The sequence below is a fragment of the Mirounga leonina genome, unplaced genomic scaffold, assembly GCF_011800145.1.
Source record: "Mirounga leonina isolate KUSES-001 unplaced genomic scaffold, KU_Mleo_1.0 Mir_53, whole genome shotgun sequence".
In the NCBI taxonomy this organism is placed as follows: Eukaryota; Metazoa; Chordata; class Mammalia; order Carnivora; family Phocidae; genus Mirounga; species Mirounga leonina.
The window spans coordinates 100,524,934-100,548,560 of NW_023270807.1; the positions used below are offsets into that span (position 1 = coordinate 100,524,934).

A 23,627-nucleotide genomic window follows, 5' to 3' on the forward strand; every position below is an offset into this window, starting at 1 on the left:
AGTGCCTCATAAGATATGCAAACCTTATATATAACATCAGGGTTGAGTGAGTAGAACCTTCATTTTTTAAAAAATTTTTTATTATGTTAATCCCCATACATTACATCATTAGTTCTAGATGAAGTGTTCCACGATTCATTGTTTGTGCATAACACCCAGTGCTCCATGCAGAACATGCCCTCTTTAATACCCATCACCAGGCTAACCCATCCCCCCACCCCATCCCCTCTAGAACCCTCAGTTTGTTTCTGAGAGTCCATCGTCTCTCATGGTTCGTCTCCCTCTCCGATTTCCCCCCCTTCATTCTTCCCCTCCTGCTATCTTTATTTGTATTATTTGTTTATTTATTATTATTTATATGTATTATTTGTTTCAGAGGTACAGATCTGTGATTCAACAGTCTTGCACAATTCACAGCGCTCACCTAGAACCTTCATTTTGACAAATTTTTCCTGATGTATCTGTTAAAATGCCACTGAAAATAATTCAACTTACTCAAATTGCTTGATGTGTATAGTTCTTTCAAGAACACATCCATTTTGTTATAGGAGAAGATTTTCTTGGAGACACTGTCCTTTACTCATTTCATAGCCCCACACCTGGCATACATTAGGTGCTCACTACATAATTTAATCAAATTGTAGGTAAGAGTGGTATATTGACTGGTAAGGAAACCAACAAATATTAGCTATTGAAAGATTTTTACCTCTTTTCCACAGTCTCCACTTCCAAATTCTAGGGTTTGGGTTTTTTTAAGTGGTTGAGACCCACTGTATTTCTTTCAAAGAAAGAAATGACCAATTAGACATGTCAAATTAGAAATAAAGATTGACTTGATTCAGGGGTACAGGCCTGTGATTGAGCTTGCAAAGAAAGGACAGAATGTCTGTCTTTGGAGGTCTCTGAGAATAGAAATGTATGTTTGTACATAATAGATCCTAAATACTTGATGAATGAATGAATAAAAACCAAGTCTCAGTATTTAAATAATTATCTGCATGAATGAAAAATTGTTTAACATTCTTATTCTGAAATGTTTGATCATTTTAATTCTCCCCATTCCCTTCCCACCTTGGTCAACCAGTTTCTATTGTGAATTTCATTGCTAGTGGGTTTTCTTGCTTATGTCTGAACAATTATGTGTACATATAGCATCTCAGAACCAAAACTTGGCTCTATGAAAGGACAAATACAATAAATACTACTTTTCTGTATATTTTCAAATATAACATTTAAAAGGTGTCTTCACCAGTGATAAGAAAAATAAGGTTCCTAGAAATATATCTAATGAGAGATCTGTGAGACCTTTGTGTAAAAAAATGGAATAACTTTAACTTTATTGAAAGATATATTTAAAAGATCTAAACAAATGGGGGGGTGGGTAAAAGATGTCAATTCCCCCAAATACAGGTCCAGTACAATCCCAGTCAAAATCCAACAAGTTTTTGGTGGAACTTGGGTTGATTCTAAAATTTATATAGAACAAAGATCCAGAAATAGCCAAAAAAATCCTGAAGAAAAATCAGGTAGAAGAATTTAGAGATGTTATTTCTATTGTTATAATGCCACAGTATTTTAGAAGTGATTTTGGCAATAGAGGTAAACAATTAGACCCGTAAAACAGTAGTTCTGAAACAGGCCCTTGTTTATATAGAAACCTAATATGTGACAGAGCTGGACTTGAAATTAGTGGAAAGAATAAATTAATAAAGGGGCGCCTGGTTGGCTCAGTCGTTAAATGTCTGCCTTCGGCTCAGGTCATGGTCCCAGGGTCCTGGGATCGAGCCCCACATCCGGCACCTGGCTCGGCAGGAAGCCTGCTTCTCCCTCTCCCACTCCCCCTGCTTGTGTTCCCTCTCTCACTGTGTCTCTCTCTGTCAAATAAATAAAATCTTTAAAAAATAAAAATAAATAAACATTTAAAAAAAGAATAAATTAATAAATGATACTGGGGTAACAGGTTATCCTTATGGAAAAAAAAAATAGATCCCTGCCTCACAGCATGAATAGTAATTTCAAATGGATCAAGGACTTAAATGTGAAATACACAATTTTAAAGTTTTGTTGAAAATGTGATAGAATAGCTTCATATCCTTGGGGTAGCTAAATAAGAAACAAAAATCATTACATCAAAAAGAGATATATATTAGAGCATCATATTTAAGAACTTCTGTTTGTCAAGAGAGAGACTGAAGATAAACCATAATCCAAAACAGGCATATGAATTTTTATATTGGGGAATACATAAAAAGCTCCAACAAATTCATTAGAAAAAGATAATTCTATAGTAAAATGGGCAAAATGCATGAACAAGTTTTTCACAGTGAAGGGAACATGAATGGCCAACATATATATGAAAATGTGTTTAATGTCGTTAGTAATTGGGAAAATACAATTTTAAACCACAGTAATACCAATTCCTACCCAGAATAGCTATAATTAAAATATTTTAGTATCAGATGTTGGCCATAATATGGAGCAAAGTGAACTCTCATATACTGTGGGCAGAGTGTAAATTGGTACAATTACTCTGGGGAAAAAAATTTTGGCGTTACCCAACAATGTTCTTGTGTATAATGAATATCCCAGCAGTTCCAATTCAGATAAATACAAGGTAGAACATGAAATCAAGGACCATGTACAACATTGCTTGTACTAGGGAGGAAAAAATGGAAATAGTCTAAAAGTCCAACAGTAAAGCATATGGTCTGCTTGGGCCATGTCCTATTCATGAACCAATCACAGTAATCAGGGGGGTGAAACATGATGAATAGCTTAGCCTGATTAATGTCATTCAGAGCGCAGGAGCTGGGAGGAGGGTAAAGGAGAGGAAATGTTAATGTGGTTGCTACAAGGAGGGTAGATAGATGTTGGGCTTCTGAAACCCTCAGATGATATCATTCCGCCCACTTTCAGCAACCAATTTAAGAAGGTTTGAATTACACTAGCTGTTGTTACCTGCTTATGGTCTATGAAGGATAGGAAGTAGCTCAAAGCAGAGCAGGTAGAAGCTAGTAGAGGGTTTTATGTTGCACGGACCTAGAATCACAGGTTACCTCACCTTCTCAAATCAGAATGGACAGATGTGGAGTGGCACTCCAAGGAGGTAGGTCTGGGGCAGACGCAGAACTCTAGTCCAAATGCAGGGATCCCTTTGGATTTACATGATCTAATTGCATATCGCCTCAGAAATACTTTGTTTTTGTCCATTTGACCATTTGTGTTACTGATTTAAAGAATGCTTTCTAAGAAGAGGGAGGGGGGCAAAAAAGGAATACTTTCTGGATACTTATGGGAGGAACTTTGGGAGATTTGCCCTTTGTTGGCATTATCAGTATTAACTACATTATGGCTGCACTGGTCTAAAGTCTTATGATTTCTGGTAGCCCCTTATGTGTATCTCTACCCTAATTTTGTTTCTTCTGTGAAGTTCATGTGTTTCACCGAAGAAATAAAGATAAGAAATTTTGTGCTTATGTACAGATCTCTGGAGCTCCTGTATTTCAAATAGTTGACATTTTAGGAGAAATGTTTATGCTTTGGGTCTTTGCAGAGTCATTATCATGAGTACAAGTGTTTTATCGCACATGACTTTAAATTGTGCCTTGTTTAAGCCACGCTAACTCAGACCATTAAAAGCTGCTTTACTAGTCACTGAGTATTACGGTTCTGCAAAGCTAACAGGCCTTTTATTGTGTCCTCCATATAAAGAGCGAAGTTGGTCCCTTTTGTGTATAATTTTTGTTCACATTCATTCTGATTAACTAGAATTGATCATGTAGTTGTTGTCAGGGCATTTAACATTTAGTCTCCTCACTCTGTTTAATACTAAAGGTAAACTTATTTTAGACACTGTGGCTAAAAGGACATGGTGACATATTTTGGACTTCTCCTTTTTATAAGACCAATCCTGACATTTTATTTATTTTCATTCTCAAACTCACATTACTTGTATTTTGCCTATGTAACTTATTTTAAACATCACCTTGCATGTATTCCAGAAGTTTAGCATTGTTCTTTGGCCAAAAGCAATAAAATGTGACCTGTTTTAGCATGATTCAGTGACGTGCAATCAGCATTTTCTTTTCACAAATATAACATCAATGACTATTTATAACCCTTCCTCAACCTTTAAAAGTGTAATGATGTGTTTTAGGGGCTTTTTAAAAAATATCAAATTCTATTTGTTTCTAATGCCCTGCGTGGGTTTTGCACTTAAGGCCGGATAATCAAATATTCGTAATGTGTTTTTTTTCTAGAAATCCCATCTTGAATTTATAGAATAGCCTCTGAGGTCCTCAAGTATTCACCTATAAATAAGCATCTCTGATTGTAAAAGTCTCTTGCTGTTCTCATATTCTCAGACAGGCAGTTCACCATCTCAGACTCAAACTATAAATACATTGGTTTACCTCATATTGAATTTCCTGGCCAAGTACTGCTTTTTTTTCCTTTTCTAAAAAAGCATATTTGTGCTTTTTATCATTTCTCACAAGGAAACCATTATCATAAAGATTTCCTTAAATATGCTCTATGTAGATTCTTTAAGCATCATTTTTCTGAATCTGATCTATTTTCCGACTGTCTCCATTTTCATTTGTTTGTGACTGGTCATTGCTGCAAATGAACAACAACAACAATAAAAAAAAAAAAATTGCTTTTTTTTTTTTTAATCTATTTTCAGACTGTCTCCATTTTCATTTATTTGTGACTGGTCATTGCTGCAAATGAACAACAACAACAACAACAAAACCATTGCTTTTTATGTATTGTGTTTCAAATAATCTTATGGCACCTTCTCTTTTTCCGCTAGGCTTTTTTTAGATGTATCTTTTGACTTTTCTGGGTATTCAACCTTGTCACCTGCTGATGGTGGTAATTTGGCCTGTTCACTTCCTTTCATTTTGCACCGTGAGCATATTTTATGATGGACTTTTTCATTAAAATGTTGTCTGTTGTTTTTAGATTTTTTAAAAAGATTTCTTTATTTCAGAGAGAGAGAGAGCATGCACATGCGAGGGGGGAGGGACAGAGGGAGAGAGAATCTCAAGCAGACTCCACACTGAGTGCAGAGCCCAATTAGAGCTCAATCCCACAACCATGAGTTCATGACCTGAACCAAAACCAAGAGTTGGACGCCTAACCTACTACCACCCAGCACCCCTGTTATTTTTAGATCTTTTTAAAAATCATGGTCAATGATCTTTTGATTTCTTGGTTACTGAGAGGTTATCAGATATAGACACTGAGTTTAATCCTGTTGTTTCAGCATCTTTGAACATAGGAATATGTGTTGATCTCTTGTGATCTACTGACAGAGCACAAGAGGTCTATTTATATAATATTTCTAGAATAAGCCAATTTATATCATTGTGTAATTATTTTAATATACTCGAAATTGAGTTTTCTGAGCACTTTATTTCGTATTCTTCTGCCTTATTTATCTAAGTTAAACAAGCCTCTTCTCTCTTCGTATCTTGTCAAGTTTGGTTATCAGGCTTCTACTAGATTCTTCAAACAAACTGGGGAGCCTCGTCTGTTCTATATCCTCGGAATTTTTTATGTAGTTTGGGAATCATTTAATCCTTGCACTAATCCCTGTTTATTAGTTCTGTAGCTTTTATATTTCTGGTTTAGTTTTAATAATTAAATACCATCTAAGAAACTGTTTCTATTTAGATGTTAAGTTATTCACAAGGATATTTTTACATAACACTCAATTCTTAATCTCTTCCATGTCTGTGATATATTCCTTTAATAATTCTATTCATATTGGATTTTAAGACTAGATTTGCCTGAAATCTGTCTATGAGGTATTTCATTCTGTAATGAACCAATGACTGCTTTTTAAATATCTAAATCACAAATTCCTGCTTTTATTTCTATTTCTGCCTTTCCTGTATTATGTTTATTACTGTTTTCAAACTTAACTAAACTTAAATACGTATTTCACTTCTTTATTCTCTCCAATTTAAAACAAAACAAAACGAAACAAAAAATACCAACCAGTTACTAGTACCACAGTAAAACTACATTTTTTTATCCCTCATATATAAAATAAAATTAGCTCACTTTCACTATCTACCCCTACTCAGTTCTCCACTTTTTATGACATGATCTAGGACTTCAGACTTAGATGGAGCTAATTATTATAGTAAAGTTTTTTAAAAATAATTTTTCAAGGGGCGCCTGGGTGGCTCAGTCGTTAAGCGTCTGCCTTCAGCTCAGGTCATGATCCCAGGGTCCTGGGATCAAGCCCCGTGTCGGGCTCCCTGCTCCGCGGGGAGCCTGCTCCTCCCTCTCCCCCACTTGCGTTCTCTCTCTCGCTGTGTCTCTCTCTAACAAATAAATAACATCTTTAAAATAAATTAGTGAATGAATGAATATATAAATAAATAATTTTTCAAAACTTCTGAAAATTTTCACTCTATTTGGACTCTTCTTAGAATAATTAGCATACCTTACTCCTTTTTTACCTGCTTTTAATACTTACCACCAGTACTACTTTTTCACTCCTTTTTATTTTGATTCATCCCTCAATCAACTGGAATATTTTTAAGTTTTTCTCATGAAGATATCCATATGATAAATTTCTAAGCACGTTTGGTTTTTCCTTTAAAACTCTACAAACATAGAAATGTCTGTGGTTCCTTCTTTTTAAAAATAGTGACCAGAAAAAAAACCACCCCAAATTTTATCAGGTGTAAACCTCACCCCTGTAGACTTCCACCCCCACCCCAACTACTTTGCAAAGATAGAAAGGGGGACAAATTATGGGATACAGCCCTGGAGAGGAATCAGGGATAGAATGGCCATGACCTTAGAAAGTTGCACATCCAATGGATGACTTGGGCTTCAGGGATAGGGATAGTGTGGTTGAGACTGAGTATCACCCACTCTCCTCCTGCTTTCATCTCTTCTCCAGAAAGGAGACATTCTTCCCGGCTTCTGGGAGGTCATTGAACTTAGTTTTTGTTTTGTTTTTTGTTTTTGTTTTTGAGAGAGAGAGCGCAAGAGAGTGCAAGCAGTGGGGGGAGAGGCAAAGGGAGAGAGAGAGAGAATCCCAAGCATGCTTCATGCTCAGTGTGGAGCCCAACACAGTGCTCAATCCCATGACCCTGAAACCATGACCTGAGCCTAAATCAAGAGTTGGACGCTCAACTGACTGAGCCACCCAGGCACCCCGTGGTCACTGAACTTAGTTTTTAATGCTAATGGAAGTTCACCTTTTTTTAAACTTTGTGTGGATTTCAAGGGAAAGGGAAAATCAAGGATTGAACATCAGTAACTTTCCTAATACCACATCCTGCCAGTTTTTGTTTTTTAATTAAATTGTTATGATTATTATTATAGGTCTATTACAGACCAGTAGAATAGGTGTGGCATTTTCCTCAGAAAATGCTGGCCTTTTTGCAGCCAGTGTTCCTTCTGTCACTTAGAATTAGCCCTGATATATCATCCATGTTCCACTGAAGTAATTCCGGAAAAGTAATAAGAAGCAAGTTAATTTTTGTGTTTCTACTACAGGTGAAGACAGACATTGGGAGTCTTGAGTGCAGCCACTGGAAAGGCTTCAACTGTAAAAGTGAGCTGTTTTCTTTTTTTGTCACTTGAATATGAAACATGTTAAGAGATTAATATATTGATAATTTAGGTTTGCTAGGTATTTTTATATAAGTACACTGCAGGCAAAACTTTTCTTGCTTTTAACTATTTTGTGGGCCAGAATAACATATATGGTAACCACAGGATGAAATATAAAAGAAAATGCATACCTCGAATATATATATGGAGAGAGAGAGAGAGAGAATAAAAATGAAGTCAGGAAGAGTAAGCCACAGTGTGACCCGATTTGGAGTCATTTCTTCCCATTGGCCTTCAGCTATTAATGAGTTGGTCTTTTAGGTAATATTTTAAATGCTTTTTATTAGCTAGAAAAGTTCTTCTTGTCCTTTTAACTTCTAGTTTTTCTTCAAGATTTAAAGTCTCAATCTAATTTTGTGGTGGTGGTATTTGAAAAACCACAATGAATGATAAAAGGCAAAGGAAGGAAGGGACATGCCTTTTTTTTTTTTTTTTAAGGTTGAGGCAATTATTTTGCTTTGCTTCTTTCCTAAGTACTTGATCATTCTCTGACCACGTGATAAGCTATAGTCAAGACATGGAATGTTGAGCTGATGTTGCTCGATGATGTATCAAATGCTTACTAGAACCATAGGAATAGGTGAAGAAACCCAGTCTGCTAAGCATAGAATTATCACTTTTTACTCATAAGTTTATACTTTAAATTTTATACCAGGCCTTTTTTTTTTTAACCAAATAATAAAACAAACCAAAAAGACCCCACAAAATTAAAAACATAAGTACAGCAGTGGGTTAGAGTTTTATTGCCTTTAACTAGCAAAATAATAATGCTTTATTGGAATCATAAATATTTGATACACTGCATTATTCTTCTTGAAGTACTCAAAGTTATTACAAGGACAAATGGTATTTTAATGGAGTAAAGATGACTTTGCTGTGTCAGAGTTCAGAATTCATCAATGTTTTGTTAACTGGTAAAAACAATGGTTTTCTTGCAGTAGATCTTCATTGCTGGCAATAAAGTTCCAGAAATTCTTTTGCCTAACTTAGAGTAGAATGCTGTGTAGCTGAAAAATCAAGAGCCTAGGGGCACCTGGGTAGCTCAGTAGGTTAATCCTCCGACTCTTGACTTCAACCCAGGTCTTGATCTCAGGGTTGTGAGTTCAAGCCCTTTGTTGGGCTCCACACTGGGCGTGGAACCTACCTAAAAAAAAAATCAGCAGTCTGTGGTCCAGAGCTGACTTACTCATTAGGCACAGTGCCCAGAATCCATGCTATTTTTAAAGACCCATGAAAATGTTTTCATTTTAATTTCTTTTGAAAGCAGGGGACAAGTGAATATGATAACAAATATATGATAATGAAGCTCAGCCTGGATGATGTTTTTCTTTATAACAATGCAGTCATAAAATAAAATTTTTGGTCCTTTTTATGGAGGAAGGGCCCAGAGTGCCCACAAAAGTCTGAGTCACAGCCAGGCACCCTCTATATATGTGAGATTCAGTCATTTAAATGCTTTCTTTCTTTCTTTTTTGGAAGAGAATTATTAATTTTTAGAAATGATAGTCTTCTCTGTGAATGAGTCCATGGACTTGTCTGTTTATCAGAGAGAGAGACACCATTCTAGCTACAAAGAAAGAAGTGACATGTTGTTAGGTTGAGTAGCTGTGATTATTTGCACTGTTTTTCTAGATTAAAATAAATAATTTTTCCCTTGAGAGTTCCACTGATATTCCGTTTACTTTGTAATATGATATGGAAAAATAAGGGAAGGGAAAGCAAAACTTGACTCAGGATTCTTTGGTCCATTTCGGACAAGTGTTTTTGCCTGGGGGGGTGGTGTTCATGAGAACAGTGGCTCGCCTCACCTCCTTGCTGCTGTGGGAGTCTAGAATTTTAGTTCTTCCCTAGTTGCTGATCTCTATTACTGAGTATACAACATTTCAATTACCGTGATCTGGTTTTGTTTGTGTCTGAAGCCACGATCTGGTTTTGAAGAAAATATTTTTGTTAGTCTTCAACTGTACTGACTATATAAATTGTGTCCAGAATATCTTCTGAAAAGTCACTTGTTGATTTAAAGTAAGTGTGTTGCATGTCTGAAGAACTTTTTTCAAAATAGGTACTCACTCAAAGATAAGCTCCCTGAGAGCTAGGATCTTTGTCTGTTTTGCTCGTTGCTATATATTCTAGAAAAAGCCAGACATGAGAGAAGCTCAAATATTTGCTCAAAGAATGAATGAGCTAATGTCCTCCTTTAGAAAAGCCATGTTGTACCTCAGAAGTATTCTGAAATTGCTTTGGGTGTATAAGGGAGCTGCTAACCCTCTACTCCTCAGACTAGCAAGTGTCTGGGCATGTACACAAAAATGTACCTAGCACGTTAATATAAACTTGTAATCTACCAGACTGTTACCGCTAACTGTAGGTAAGAGCTTTCCTCTCTAGATTAACAAACCAATATATGCACTGGACACCACTTAATCACATTAAGCTAGGCAAGCAAGAGAATTCTAGAGAAAGGTGCCCCTCTCGCCAGCTATTGAAAACATAAGTCTAGGATTATAAACAGAAGGAATCAACTGACTTTAACTAATAGTACTTGGTTAGATGGTCCTAGATTACTGAAAAATCAAAGGAGTATAGTTCTATTATGCATTATTTTTCTGTTGATGTGACATGAGTGCGTGTGAGAGAGATTCAGCTTCAAGACTACATTTTAGGGGCGCCTGGGTGGCTCAGTCGTTAAGCGTCTGCCTTCGGCTCAGGTCATGATCCCAGGGTCCTGGGATCGAGCCCCTGCATCAGGCTCCCTGCTCCACGGGGAGCCTGCTTCTCCCTCTCCCACTCCCCCTGCTTGTGTTCTCTCTCTCCCTCTCTCTGTCAAACGAATAAAATCTTAAAAAAAAAAAAAAAAAGACTACATTTTAAAGTCACCCCCGCCCCCAATATATGCATATATACACACCCACATGTACGTAACTTTTTTCTGAATAAACTTGCCTCTGCGTTTCATTCTCCGCGCCTTCTTGCCCAAGGCTTCACCTGCCCCCCAATAGAAGTGTGTGGGGCAGAGCTGCTGTGCGGAGTGCACACTCTAGAGCTGCCCGAATAGCAGAAAGATGCCAACTGAATGTTCCAAGGCATGCGCCAGGCGCTGGGGTACTCCAGTGCCCTGATCTTTCCTGTCCTTGCGAGCAGTTGCCAAGCCCCTTACACTGTCGAGTGGGGACACAGGACAGTGGCGTGCTTTCTGATGGAGACACCAAGGACTAGACATGGTAGATCTCCCCTGCCAGATTTGCCATTACCCAGCCCTGCTGTGCAGGTGCCTTCAGGACCTGCAATATGGTTGTGCTCTTCCCTGGTGGGTGAGGAGCTCTTCCGTCCGGCGTCTCCATCAGAGCCTTCTTCCTCCCCTTCTGTGAGCAGTTGCGGGAGGCACACACATTGAGCCCAGGTCGGTAGTTGCTTCTGTGGTACCTCAAAAGTCTCTCGTTTTGGAGCTGAAGGGTTTGTGGGATTGGAATTTTGGGGCTTACTACCCCTAGGACTTACAGACGGTACAATGCAGGCATGCTCGGGGAGGGATCGGCTCTGCAGAGCCCTTCCATGTCCTGCCCGGGTCCTTGCCACTGTGTTCCCAAAGCCCAGTAAGTGTCTTACTCGGGGCTGATAGCTTTGTCGGAAGGCTGATAGAAGGCTCATCAGTGGCTGCAGCATAAATGATTCACATTATGAATATAGACCTTGCTGTCTTGAGCTAGACGCTGCTAATAATATAACCACGGAGCATAACTCTTAGCACAGTGCTAGAGGACAGGGACTTAATGCAGTATGGGATCTTTAAAAAGTCATTGAGATGCTCTCCTTCCATGTCTTCCATTGCAAAACCCCCTGAATCGGTGTCATGGAAATGATTTTTAATGCATAATTGAAGATTAAAGGTGTATAACTAAATATAGTGATTACAAAAATATAGCACAAAATTACAGCACTCAGAAAGATGTGCCGATTTGACTCTGCACACATAGTGGGCATCTCTCCCCCATTAAAAAAATATCTTCTTTTGAGGAATTCTTGAGATTGCTTGCATTACAGTGTGAATGTGGTTCACACTGCCAAACTGCACACTTAAAAATGGTCAAGGTGGGAAATTGGATGTTATGTGTATTCTACCACAATCAAAAATTTAAAAATATTTTTAAAAAGTATCTCCAGAAGTTTGTGTAGCTTAAGCTGGTGTAGACATTAGACGCCCTTTTAGGGGTGAGGGGAAGGTGGAGGAAGAGGACTTTCTCATTGTAGATCTTTCATTAGAGATAGTAAAAGGTGAGAGAGGGGCCCCAACCATTCTGGAGAAAAAAAAGGATATTCATTTAAAAAAAAAAAAAAGTGCTTGTTTTCTCATGAAAGGATGACCTTTGGAATGAGGAACTAGTTCCTGTTTCTGGCATTGAGCATTAGGGGATTCTCAGGACAGTATGACCTCGATTTTGTAGAATTACGGGAATAGGTTCCTGTCAAAAACTAGGAGGGGTGGGAGGGCTTCATGGTCAAGTGTGTTCGGGATTTAAGCAACGTTTATGAGTTCCTTTTTCTGCAGAGCCTTTACCAGGCTGCTCTGAATCGTCTGTCTTCAACGGGGAGGTGCTACAGGCAGGCTTTGTCAAGCTTACTGAAGCGTGGAATTCTCCCCACATTCCCCACCTGGCCTTATGGCTTTTTAATCTATTAATTGTGTTGTTCTGTGGAAGATAGTTTGGTAAATACAGATGTAAGGTTGAGTATGGGAACACAAACACAGAAATCGGTTGTAGAGAGAAATGTAGATGTGGGACGCCTGAGGGCTCAGTCGGTTAAGCGGCTGCCTTCGGCTCAGGTCATGATCCCAGGGTCCTGGGATCGAGCCCCGCATCGGGCTCCCTGCTCAGCAGGGAGTCTGCTTCTCCCTCTGCTTGTGCTTTCTTTCTCTCTCTCTCTCTCTCTGACAAATAAATAATTAAAATCTTAGTAAAAAAAAGAAATATAGATGAACTGAAGCCGTAATTGTGACCTGTCCCTGTGGGAGGAGCTAGGAGAGCCGACATTTCTGGAATGCAAAGCCCTGTTCCACAGCTCTGTACTACTCTGTCTGTGTACCCGGTAACGGAGCCAGGCCTCTGGTGTGCTCATTAGGGATCCCTCACCTTTTGCTCTCCCCTCAGAGTGGCCTGAAGGTCCCATGCATAAAACATGTGGGGCATCTTGAGGCATTTTGCTAAGGCCCTGGCCCAAGGTTCAGCAAAGATGACATTCAGTCATCTGAAATTCTAATGTGGAAGAAAGTTTCCTTAGATCTTTCACTATTAAACTACCGCCAGTCTAATAACATTTGATAGATCCTGATGGCCTCCTTATGTAACACATTATTGGAAGTAGCATAAAATGACTTAGCCGAAGTTGTGAGTGACACTGCATTGCTGAAAGTGACCTGTGTCAGGGTGATCGTTTCATAAATGAGCACCTACTTTGTATGAAGCGCTAAGTATAAGGCACTGAGCGTTGTGAGGGGTGCCAAGGCAAGAAGACAAGGCTTCTGCCCTTGGAGAAGTTATAAAGTGAGGCAGAGAAGGTAAGACACACCTAACAAATAACATTTCTGTGAAGCAAGCATGTGAGAAAAAGTGGTATCAGAAATGTATTACACCAAAGAGGTTAGAAATGTGATCCGAAGAGATGTACTTCCCCTATAAATAATTCACTTGTGTATGTTCTGTGCCTTTGAAGGTGATGCTTATTTTTTGTTGGTTGGGTATGAAGTTATTAATTAAAACAAAATTGTTTTAATTGTTATTCAGATCATCAATATCCTCACTTAACTTTTTTCCTCCTGGACCTGTCATTTTCCGAGAGAGCTGTTTAGAGCTCTCACTGTGTGAGGGGGTTGTCGTTTTTTCCTTTTCATTTGATCAATTTTTCCTTTATATGTTTCAAAGCTCTGCTTTTGATATATTAAGGTTCCTAAGTTATTTATTTGTTATATAGTTAGGTGCAAGTCATTGTTGTATTTTAGAAAGCAGATAGACTATCAGATCCCCATGAAGTATGGGGTCACAGAGGATTATGGGAGGTTTCATGTTCTTAACATCTGCAGTTGATGGTGAACCTCAGCTGGGCTTGCCCGGGGACCATCTAATAGGCATGAAAAAGCTGTCACATAAAATGTCAAAAGAACCAGATGCGCTCAGGGGTGCCAGATCTGCTTTCAGCAGCTGTAGATAATAAATCCAGTGTCTGGAACAGACAACTAGTTTTCATGTTTGAAAACCTTGTAGAAGCACTGGGCCGGATTCAGCAAGTGTAAGAAGTCAGTACAACAGAATTATCCACCATGGCTGGCAGAAATCAAGGCCCATGGTTGTGGGGACTGCATAATGCGGCTGACATCACCTCCACCACGGCCTCGGCCCCTTTCTTCCGGGCTCATTCCAGACCCCAGCCATCTCTACTGCAGTTGCCTTTTCCAAGATACATGCCCTTTTGGAAATGTATGTGGGCTTTTTTGTTGTTGTTTTTTTAACATATAATGTATTATTTGTTTCAAGGGTACAAGTCTGTGATTCATCAGTCTTACACAATTCACAGCGCTCACCATAGCACATACCCTCCCCAATGCCCATCACCCAGCCACCCCATCCCTCCCACCCCCCTCCACTCCAGCAACCCTCAGTTTGTTTCCTGAGATTAAGAGTCTCTTATGGTTTGTCTCCCTCTCTGGTTTCGCCTTGTTTCATTTTTCCCTCCCTTCCCCTATGATCCTCTGTCTTGTTTCTCAAATTCCTCATATCAGTGAGATCATATGAAACTTGCATTTCTCTGATTGACTTATTTCACTTAGCATAATACCCTCTAGTTCCATCCACGTCGTTGCAAATGGCAATATTTTGGCTTTTTGATGGCTTCATAATATTCCATTGTATATATATGCCATATCTTCTTTATCCATTCATCTGTCGATGGACATCTTAGCTCTTTACATAGTTTGGCTATTGTGGACATTGCTGCTATAAACATTGGGGTGCACATGCCCCTTCGGATCACTACATTTGTATCTTTGGGGTAAATACCCAGTAGTGCAATTGCTGGGTCTTAGGGTAGCTCTATTTTCAACTTTTTGAGGAACCTCCATACTGTTTTCCAGAGTGGCTGCACCAGCTTGCATTCCCACCAAAAGTGTAGGAGGTTTCTCCTTTTTCCGCATCCTTGCCAACATGTGTTGTTTCTGGACTTGTTAATTTTAGCCATTCTGACTGGTGTGAGGTGGTATCTCATTGAGGTTTTTATTTGTATGGAAATGTGTGTTTTATTGCCTTTCCCCGCCAGGGCTTTTCTAAGCCGTCCAGAAAGCCTGCTCTGGAGGAAGATTACATTCGTGATAAAGACTTTTGAAAGTGAAGTTGGGTATTAAAATAGTCATTGTGTTTTAAAATTGAAAGACACGCAGTTGCAAGTGATCTTAAGTCCTGCATTAAGTATTTTCTTTTAATATTCTTTGTCTTAAAAAAAAAAAATTGGGGTCTGGTTTCCTAAAATGTTGTAACTTCATATATGTTCCTTTGATTTCTAAAGCATGGTCATTCAAAGAAAAACAGAGTTGAGCAAGTTCACAGGTCTGCAGAAATGGAATATTAGAGCAACCAGGCTCTTAGGCAAATGACCGCCAAGTCCTATTTCCCGGTTTCCCTGTTCTTCCTAAGCCCTCTGCCTTAGTTCTAACTCTTCTTTGGGTGTTTTCAACTGGGGATCTCCCAGTCACCTTCCTAAAACTAACTCTTAACTCCTATTTGGGGAAATAAAGATGTTTTTGTGCAGGCTTTTCATTTTAAATGCATGTTCGGTGCTTCTTTCCCTCCTTCTCCCCACTCCCCACTCCAAGCTCCTATATCTTTTGTCACCAAATCTCACTAAATTTACCTCACCATCTATTTCATCCTTTCTTTTCCATTTCCACAGCCTTCATAAAGGAAAAAACCGAACACTTGAGCATTTACCACCCGCCACACACTGCAGTTGACCCTTGAACAACACAGGTTTGAACAACACAGGTTTGAACCACACGGATCCACTCACACGCGGAATTTTTTTCAATAAGTACTGTACGGCACTGTAAATGTATTTGCCTTATGATTGTCTTAGTAAGATTTTCTTTTCTCTAACTTACTCTATTGTAAGAATAGGGTGCCTTTTTGGCTCCTTCAGTGTCTCATGCACCCTGTAATCCATGCCCCCATGATTCGACTGCATTAAGGAGTCTGAAGAAGACTTTATTGTACGAATACAGTATATAATACATGTACAAAATATGTGTTAATCGACTGTCTATGTTATCCGTAAGGCTTCTGGGCAACAATAGGCCATTGATAGTTAAGTTTTGGGGGTAGTCAAAAGTTATAAGCTGGAGGGGGTTGGTGCCCTTAACACCCACATCATTCAAGGGTCAACTGCATATACTTTTTCTTAATTCTTTTAGCCTTGTGCAAGTTATTATCATGAATCGGACTTCACATGTTAGGAGACTGAAGTGCTCAGTAATTTAAGTCATTGCCCAAAGTCACAAAATTAGTAATTTTTGAAACAAGACAAGTTATAAATACCCAGGTACAAGTCCAAGTCCAGTATCTTTGCTGCTGTGAAATGTGAAATGCCACCCACAGCCCAAGCATGCCATGTGACTCTGTGTTGCTACATCGGGGCAGAATTACCAGATTCTCTTCCTCTCTCATTTTTCTGAACTTGTGAACCTCCTATTCCTTCTGCCTACCAGCCTGATCCACCCAACATGCTGGGTTAATTATGTCAGATGTCTGGTCTAAAATTCACAATGACATGTTGCTTGCTCTGTAAGATCTGATCTTTTTTTGTTTTTTCTTCTATCTTTAAGCCACCTGTTTATAAAAACGTATTTTGTACCACCCAGAACTCTCTCTGCTCCTGGGAATTGCTCTGCAAGAAACACAGTGGGCGCTGGGGTCAGCAGGACCTGGGGGTGTGTCTCTGCTCACCTCCTGCCTTGGACCTTGAGCAAGTGTTTTGCCATCCTTATCTGTAAAATCATGGCAATAAATTCACTTCAGTTTCATTGTGAGTCTAGAGAGTGCATGTTCAATGCCAACTGTAGTGAGAGCCTGGCCCTTGGCAGGTTCTCAAATAGAGCTGGAAGGTAGTAGCAGTAATACTATTATCTGAACCTTATCTATCCTTTTAAACTCAGTTCAAATTCCTCCTCCTTTTTAAATTACTCTGACCTGATTTTATCTTTCCTCTCCTCAAAGCTACTATATATATCAGTTAGACTCTGAACAATGCATTTAGTAATTTTAATTATGTGACACTGCTTTGTGATCTTAAAAATCCGTCTTGAAACGCCTTCTCAGGCATTTAATTCCTGCTCTAATGGACTGAGGTAATTCAAAGGCAGAACTAGGTCTTAATGCGTAGTACGCAGCCTGGTTCCTGACATGTAACTATTCACAAACTTTTTTGATTCAAAATTAAGAAATTTCACATACATTCATAAGAAATCAATAAGCTGGATTAGTTTTAAATACAGAGATATTTAAGACCAGGTAGATGCCTCTGTTTTACATGATGAACTTAAATTTCTTTGTCCATAGTTCTGAATGTGAAGACAATTGCAGAGTAAATTTTAAAACTCCAATACATTTTACTATCCAATATTTCTGATAAAACTGTCTTTTAAACCCTTAAAACCTGGATGTATGTGTGGTTATTTGTGTTTCTTGGCATGATTCCAAATTAGAAAATATTCTAGTCTTCCCCATAACTGTTATTTTCCAGGCTTAATCTTTTTTTTTTTTCCTTAGGCAGAACTCCACCTTTCTTCTTTGCCTCTTGAGTCCAGATCAGTTCTTCTCCCCTCCCCCAACCAAATTTTCCCTGGGAAAAGTCTAGTGAGAAGGACCATGCTGTTCTTTATGCCTGAGGAAGAGTCTTAGAGATGAAAATCTGGTGGCACTTTTAAACTGAAGGGACAGCTTGGTTAATTATGGGCTTTTTAGCTTCATTGAATCACCTTTAATTCAGAGCAGGTTTTTACAACTCCATACTTTATCATTTTAACTGGAGGATTGGGGGCCCCTCTCTAGACAACACAAGGATTGGTGAAAGAAAAATCATTTTAAACAAGTTGCAGACAAGATGTGTGTTCCATCTTAACGTCCCATTTCAGTGCGCTTGCACAAAGATGATTTCCAAACAAAATATATATTACTAATTTGGGCCATCTTTTGCCTACATAGGAAAAGTTATTTGTTGGAATATTTATTTAAGGATGGGGCACCTGGATGGCTCATTCGGTTGAGTGGCCAACTCTTGGTTTCGGCTCAGGTCATGATCTTGGGGTCCTGGGATAGAGCCCTGAGTCAGGCTCCATGCTCAGCATAAAGTCTGCTTGAGATTCTTTCTCCCTCTCCTTGCCTCTACCCCTGCTCCCGCTCACTCACTCTCTCTCTCTGAAATAAATAAATAAAATCTTAAAAAAAAAAAAAAAAGATTTTTTTTTTTTTTTTTTTAAGGCAAAAAAAAGTCTCCTTGGTCTGCCAGGTCTAAAGTTGTAAAATTGAACTGTGTGAAATCTTTTGGAAAAGCCCTCCCCAGGGAAATGGCCTTCTGCCTTCTTGGGGGTCGGGGTGGGGGGTGAAGAATTGGAAACCACTCCCCCAGCTGTGGAGATGTGTCATCTCATCAGATGCCAAGCTCGGTGAGTGATTCCTTTCGTCTGTGCCCTCAATCTCAATGTCTGCCTGTGAGGCGATGCTGATAAAGCTGCAGAAGGAACTCAGGCACAGGCCGGCTCGCCTGCACCACTCTCTGGGTCTAGCAAGATCCCCCTCTTGGCAAAATGCCCTTTCCAAAAAACCTTTCAAAATTTCCGAAGAACATTTGAACATTCGAGACTAGGATTCTGTAGGGAAAGACTGGGAACCAATAAAGATTCAGGCAATAAAACTATGTACATACACAGCATATGTTATGTGCAAGTCTTCAGTTTAAGCCAGAGTTGGTTTCCAAAAGTTCATCTGAAAAATATTTTGGAGTTTATTTTTTCCTCATTAGACGTAAACCTATGCATGGGAAGTCCTCAAGCAAACAGAGCCTCGTTAACCCATACAGTTCCTGAGAGGCAGTTAGGGCCATTTGGAGGGCCAGTTCCTGTTACCTATATTCTTCCCCACCGTTCCTGCAGACAATTGAAAGTCCGGTTTGTGTAAACAAACCACATCTCCTAGAGAACTTCTCACCTAGAGGATGTGGCATCCACATTTTGTATTAGGTCACGTATCTTGATACTGGAGTTTAGAGATAGACATATGGGCTATAAAACTGTAGTAATACAGACATGAGTAATCGTGTGTAAGAATGAATCAGGAGAGCTTCAGTAACACATCAGAGCAATAACAGGACACATTCCGATTATATAGCACTTTAAAGTTTTATGCATTTGCATTTTATCCCAGTTTTAATTTTGAAACTCTAAGACCCAGGCGTTCTCTTATCTTGTAGCAAGGGCTTAGGTGGAATGTGTTGGAATGAGCAACAACACAGGGCCTTGTGTGCTGACAGGAGAATGAAGAGATGGTGAGGATGGTGCCTATTTGAGCCTCATGGGGGTACTGTACATATCATGGAAGAAGAAAGGAGAAACATACCTATCATGACAGTACATTCCAGGGTGAGGATTTGCTAGTTATGGGTGATGCGAGGTTGAAGGAGAGAAGAAGAGAGAAGATAAGGAGATCTTTGCTTTTCCCTCCTCCTTTCAACTCCTCGTCTTCCCACTGAGGGTTACCCCCTGGCCTTCTAGACATGTTCTTTCATAAAGACACTGAGAACCTAGAGTCAGATCCCACATTGAGGATTATTGTGTGTCAAAAAGCTTTTATATGGCTTTTTATATGGCTGGAAACCATATATTCCATTAGAACCTGGAACACATTTTCCTGTAGAAATAAACAACCGTTTACCAGGAGTCTTTTGGAACATACTCCATTTTTAAATTGGTTCTGCCTGTACATGTGAGTTGAGGGAGCCTGAGAACAGAACAGAATAGTAAAGCACTGGATTCTTACGGGAGATGGAGGGCTTCTCTCCTTTGGAACTCAATGAACTGGTCTACCACTTGGTACAGCTCGAGACCAGTCTCAGCTATGTATTTCTTAGGCACAAAATACAATTTCAAAGTTTTCCATGTGATTTTTTATGAACATGAGCTCTCCTATCTGAGAAACTTTAAACACTTATGAGATGATTATGATGCTCATGGGGTCACTTACGAGTACAAAAAACAGATGGTAAGAAGGTTCGTTGACATGACCAGCTGACCTGCTGTGAGATATTGAACACATTAATTTATTTTTCTTCCTCCGTGATCGTTCTTCTAACCATCTTGAAAGGCAGCCAAGAAAACTTTTTCTTCTAATTATTTCCAACCACTTCTCGGCAGTTCATTCAGACTTATGATTAAACAAATCTTCTCTGCTTTGGGAGCACCAATTTAAACATCAAATGTTTGCTTTATAGTGCAGAGAGAGGATTAATTCTCTCTCCTGCCACCAGATTTTAGCCTGAAATGCAAGTTATTTACTGTTGCTCACTCTTGTATACTGAGCAGTTGTTGAGTAAATGGGTTAAATAATATGGTATCTTGATTCAGGAAAATGTGTTTCCCAAGTGAGCCATTTAGAGAAAATGATGACCATTATGTATTTTAGATTTATAGCAAATTGAAGACTTACCTCCTCAAGAATTTTTATTTTAGCAGATCAGTTGTATGTTCTGGAAGAAAATACGAGAGATATGTAAGGCACTTTCTTTCCTAACATTCAAAGCACATTCACATTTATTACATCTACTGTCTCCCACTATCCCCAAGGTTTCATACTTTCCCTGGTTTACTAGTTTCATTATTTTTCCCCCCATTGGTGTTTCACTTGATGAGATAGAACATTTTCACCTATGATAAAGACTCTAATTCAAATGTGCTGAAACAAAAAGAAATTACTAAACTACTCTTGAGGGAGGATGTCCTTTAACATTCATTGACTCGGTGACTTAGGAACATCACTGATCGTGCAGTTTCTCCTCATCTTTCTGCTCTGCCATCTTTCTTGGCTTCTTTCTCTGGCAGATTCCCCTAAATGATCACAAAATGGCTGCTAAACACAAATGGATTAGCAGAGTCCCTTGTCCATCTGCACGAGGAGAAAGATAGGAGTCTCTCCCTAGCCATGGAATACGAGTCCCTTCTTCCAATCTGATGAAGGCTCTTACATCACAGAGAGGAATAACTGTACTACGAATGCCATGAACTGATTGGCTTAGATTAATTGGGACCCACCAGTACAGTTGGGGATGGGATCTGCTGCTGCACCTACCATATGACTCTGAGTAGAAAAGATGAAGAGGCAGACACTGCAACAAGACAAGGGGTTGCTGGGAAGGGAGAAGCAGAGAGTAGATGTTGGGTAAGCAACCTATGTGCACATGAAAGTATGGCTATTGTACTTAATTTTTGCACTCTTATTTTCTAAGTAAAACTTTGTTCTGAGTATAATCTGTCAACCCCTGGCTCTTATCCCTTTGCAGATGGTCCATTCTTCTATAAAGTTATTTCTTGGCACCTTGGGGAAAGGGGAACATGTCTCCTGTTATGAACAACTGTTGTAGTGGTGTCCTCATCTTCCGGTCTTAAGTTGCTGAGGTCTCCATGCCTGGAAGGTGCCCACAGTCCAGCCGACCACACTGTCCAGAATGGCTCATGCACAGAGCCCACCGTGGGCCACCTGGCGCTTTGTTTTTTGGAGCATGTGGCCAGAGTCATACTATATTCTCTGCAGAATTGGAGATGTTTTCTGTGTCTCCTGGAGTTTTAGGTGAAAATTATTCTGTTAGAAAATACTGTCTGCTCTCCATTGCTCTACCTTTAGGACTCAGATGTAAACCATAGGGCCTGTGGGGCCTGAGGACAGGAGACCAATAACTGAACTGCTGAGAGTGGTTTCTAGGCTTCTGCCTTGGACAGCTGGGTGAAACTAGGTTGCAAACCAGAGGGCAGGTTCCCTGTGCTATTCAGTGCCAAGGTTAACTAGACCAATGTAGGCAATTTCATTACCTATTTATCCCTTAGAATGTTATGTCCATGGGAAAATGTGTTTCAGACTCCAGACTTTAAGTCTGGGCTCAGAATGGTTTAGAACACAATCTGTTTGTAGGTTGCAAGTTACTTAAATAAACTGCAGTCCTTTGTGCCTCTGTCACTAGGGGACAAAATTCCTTGTTGTCCTCCTTTTCCAACAACCTTAAGTCATTGGAAGAGAAAGTTGTAGGGGGAAAAAATGGAACTTTTTTCTGCCTGTGTCAAGGCTTTAATGATTTGATTTAATAATTAATGTCAAGGCTAGGCATGGGGCATTCTTCCTGCTGGATCATGTTTCTCAGTTCCTTAAAGACACCAGCACAGACCACTAGGGAAAGGCTGTTGTTTCTCTCAGCTATAAAACAGATGGTAAAACCCCCAGCTGCTTCTGGCACTCTTTTCTTCGTTCCTTAAGGTTTGTGGATCCAGGAAAGTTGGTGAAGGTAGTGTGGGGAGCTGCTGGGGATGGGATCCTCTGCTGCACCTACACCATATGCCTCTGAGTAGAAGAGATGAAGAGGCAGACACTGCAACAAGACAAGGGGTTGCTGGGAAGGGAGAAGTGGAGAGTAGATGTTGGAAGCAACCTACATGCACATGAAAGTGTGGCTGTTGTACTTAATTTTTGCACTCTTATTTTCTAAGTAATGTCCAGAGCCCCACTCTGGAACTCAGGTCCAATTAAGACCAAAGAAATTCATAATCTATAAACTTGGCCTCAGTGGGCCTGTCTGCTGTAATGGGGCCTTGCTTCCGCCTCTTAAGTGGAAATGGTGATCTGACAGCTGATCTGATGTTTCCTTCCCTTCTTTCCACGTTGGAACTGGCTTTGTTTGAGCAAGAATTCCTCATTTAAAGCAATAACAACAAAACAACAAAACATGGAACAGAGATGTATGACTTTTTTTCTGAGTCTTCCTTCACCCTGGCCGTACTCTGGGTAAAAGAGGCAAGTTATATAAATATAGTGTGGACAAAATGTGTTAAAAGGGTCAGATGCTCCATTTTCTGCAGTTGGGTGGAGTTGTGGTTGTGTGAAGTAAGCCAATATATTCAGATTGGAATGTTGCCCAGAGAAGAGAGTTTAGGAACAGGGTAGACTTGGCCTTCCTCTCAACAAGCTGAGGTCACCACTATCTACCACTGTCTCCCCCTTCAAGGGTTTCTGTGGTCTGGCCCTGTCCAGCCGTATCTCCGGTTACTTTCCCAACCCAGATCCCTGTGCTAACTTGAGTCTGTTTGTCATCTTGCCCCATTCATGAAACATCTCTCTTCTCTGCTTGGGGCAGAATTCTACCTTCCAGATAACCAATGAGTCTAGTGTGTCTCTACCACACCACTCTGTGCTCACTTCAGCTGTACTGGGTATTAATTTTAGACACCGAAAGACCTAGTCCTAAATATCTCATGTTACTTATGAGAAAATTGAGGCCCAGAAAGAGTTGGTGATGCCACCAAATAGACACAGAAAGTATGCATCAGAGAGTGAACTGGAATCAAGATATCCTGTCTTCTAGCTTAGCACAGTTGCCATCAGACCAAATGCAGATTCTTTATTTTCTTCACAAAGGATGTGTGTGTGTGTGTGTGTTGTATATTTATTTATACGTATACACACATACACATATATTCATACATATTTAAAGTAATGAGCAATAAGAAAGGTGGATTTTTAAAAATTGGTTTGCTAAATTAGCCTGGAGCTGGGAATGCCAACCATTTAAATCTCACAATGTGAAAATTGGGCCCATTTAAACATATATTAAGGCTGAGTTTGTATCCCCTTGGGTTACCTAACGACTAGGATTTCAAGTTTCTCATATCCCTAATTTTTTGATCACTAGCC

General features: G+C 39.5%; 1 protein-coding gene across 1 annotated transcript in view; it reads left to right on the plus strand.

Annotated features, from left to right (window-relative positions):
• Positions 1-23,627, plus strand: part of PLEKHG1 (pleckstrin homology and RhoGEF domain containing G1) — a 223,273-nt gene that overhangs the window by 46,760 nt on the left and 152,886 nt on the right. Inside the window, exon 2 of the mRNA XM_034991003.1 lies at positions 7,528-7,585. The gene's annotated coding sequence lies outside the window, so the exon portion shown is untranslated. The remainder of the gene's footprint in view (positions 1-7,527; positions 7,586-23,627) is intronic.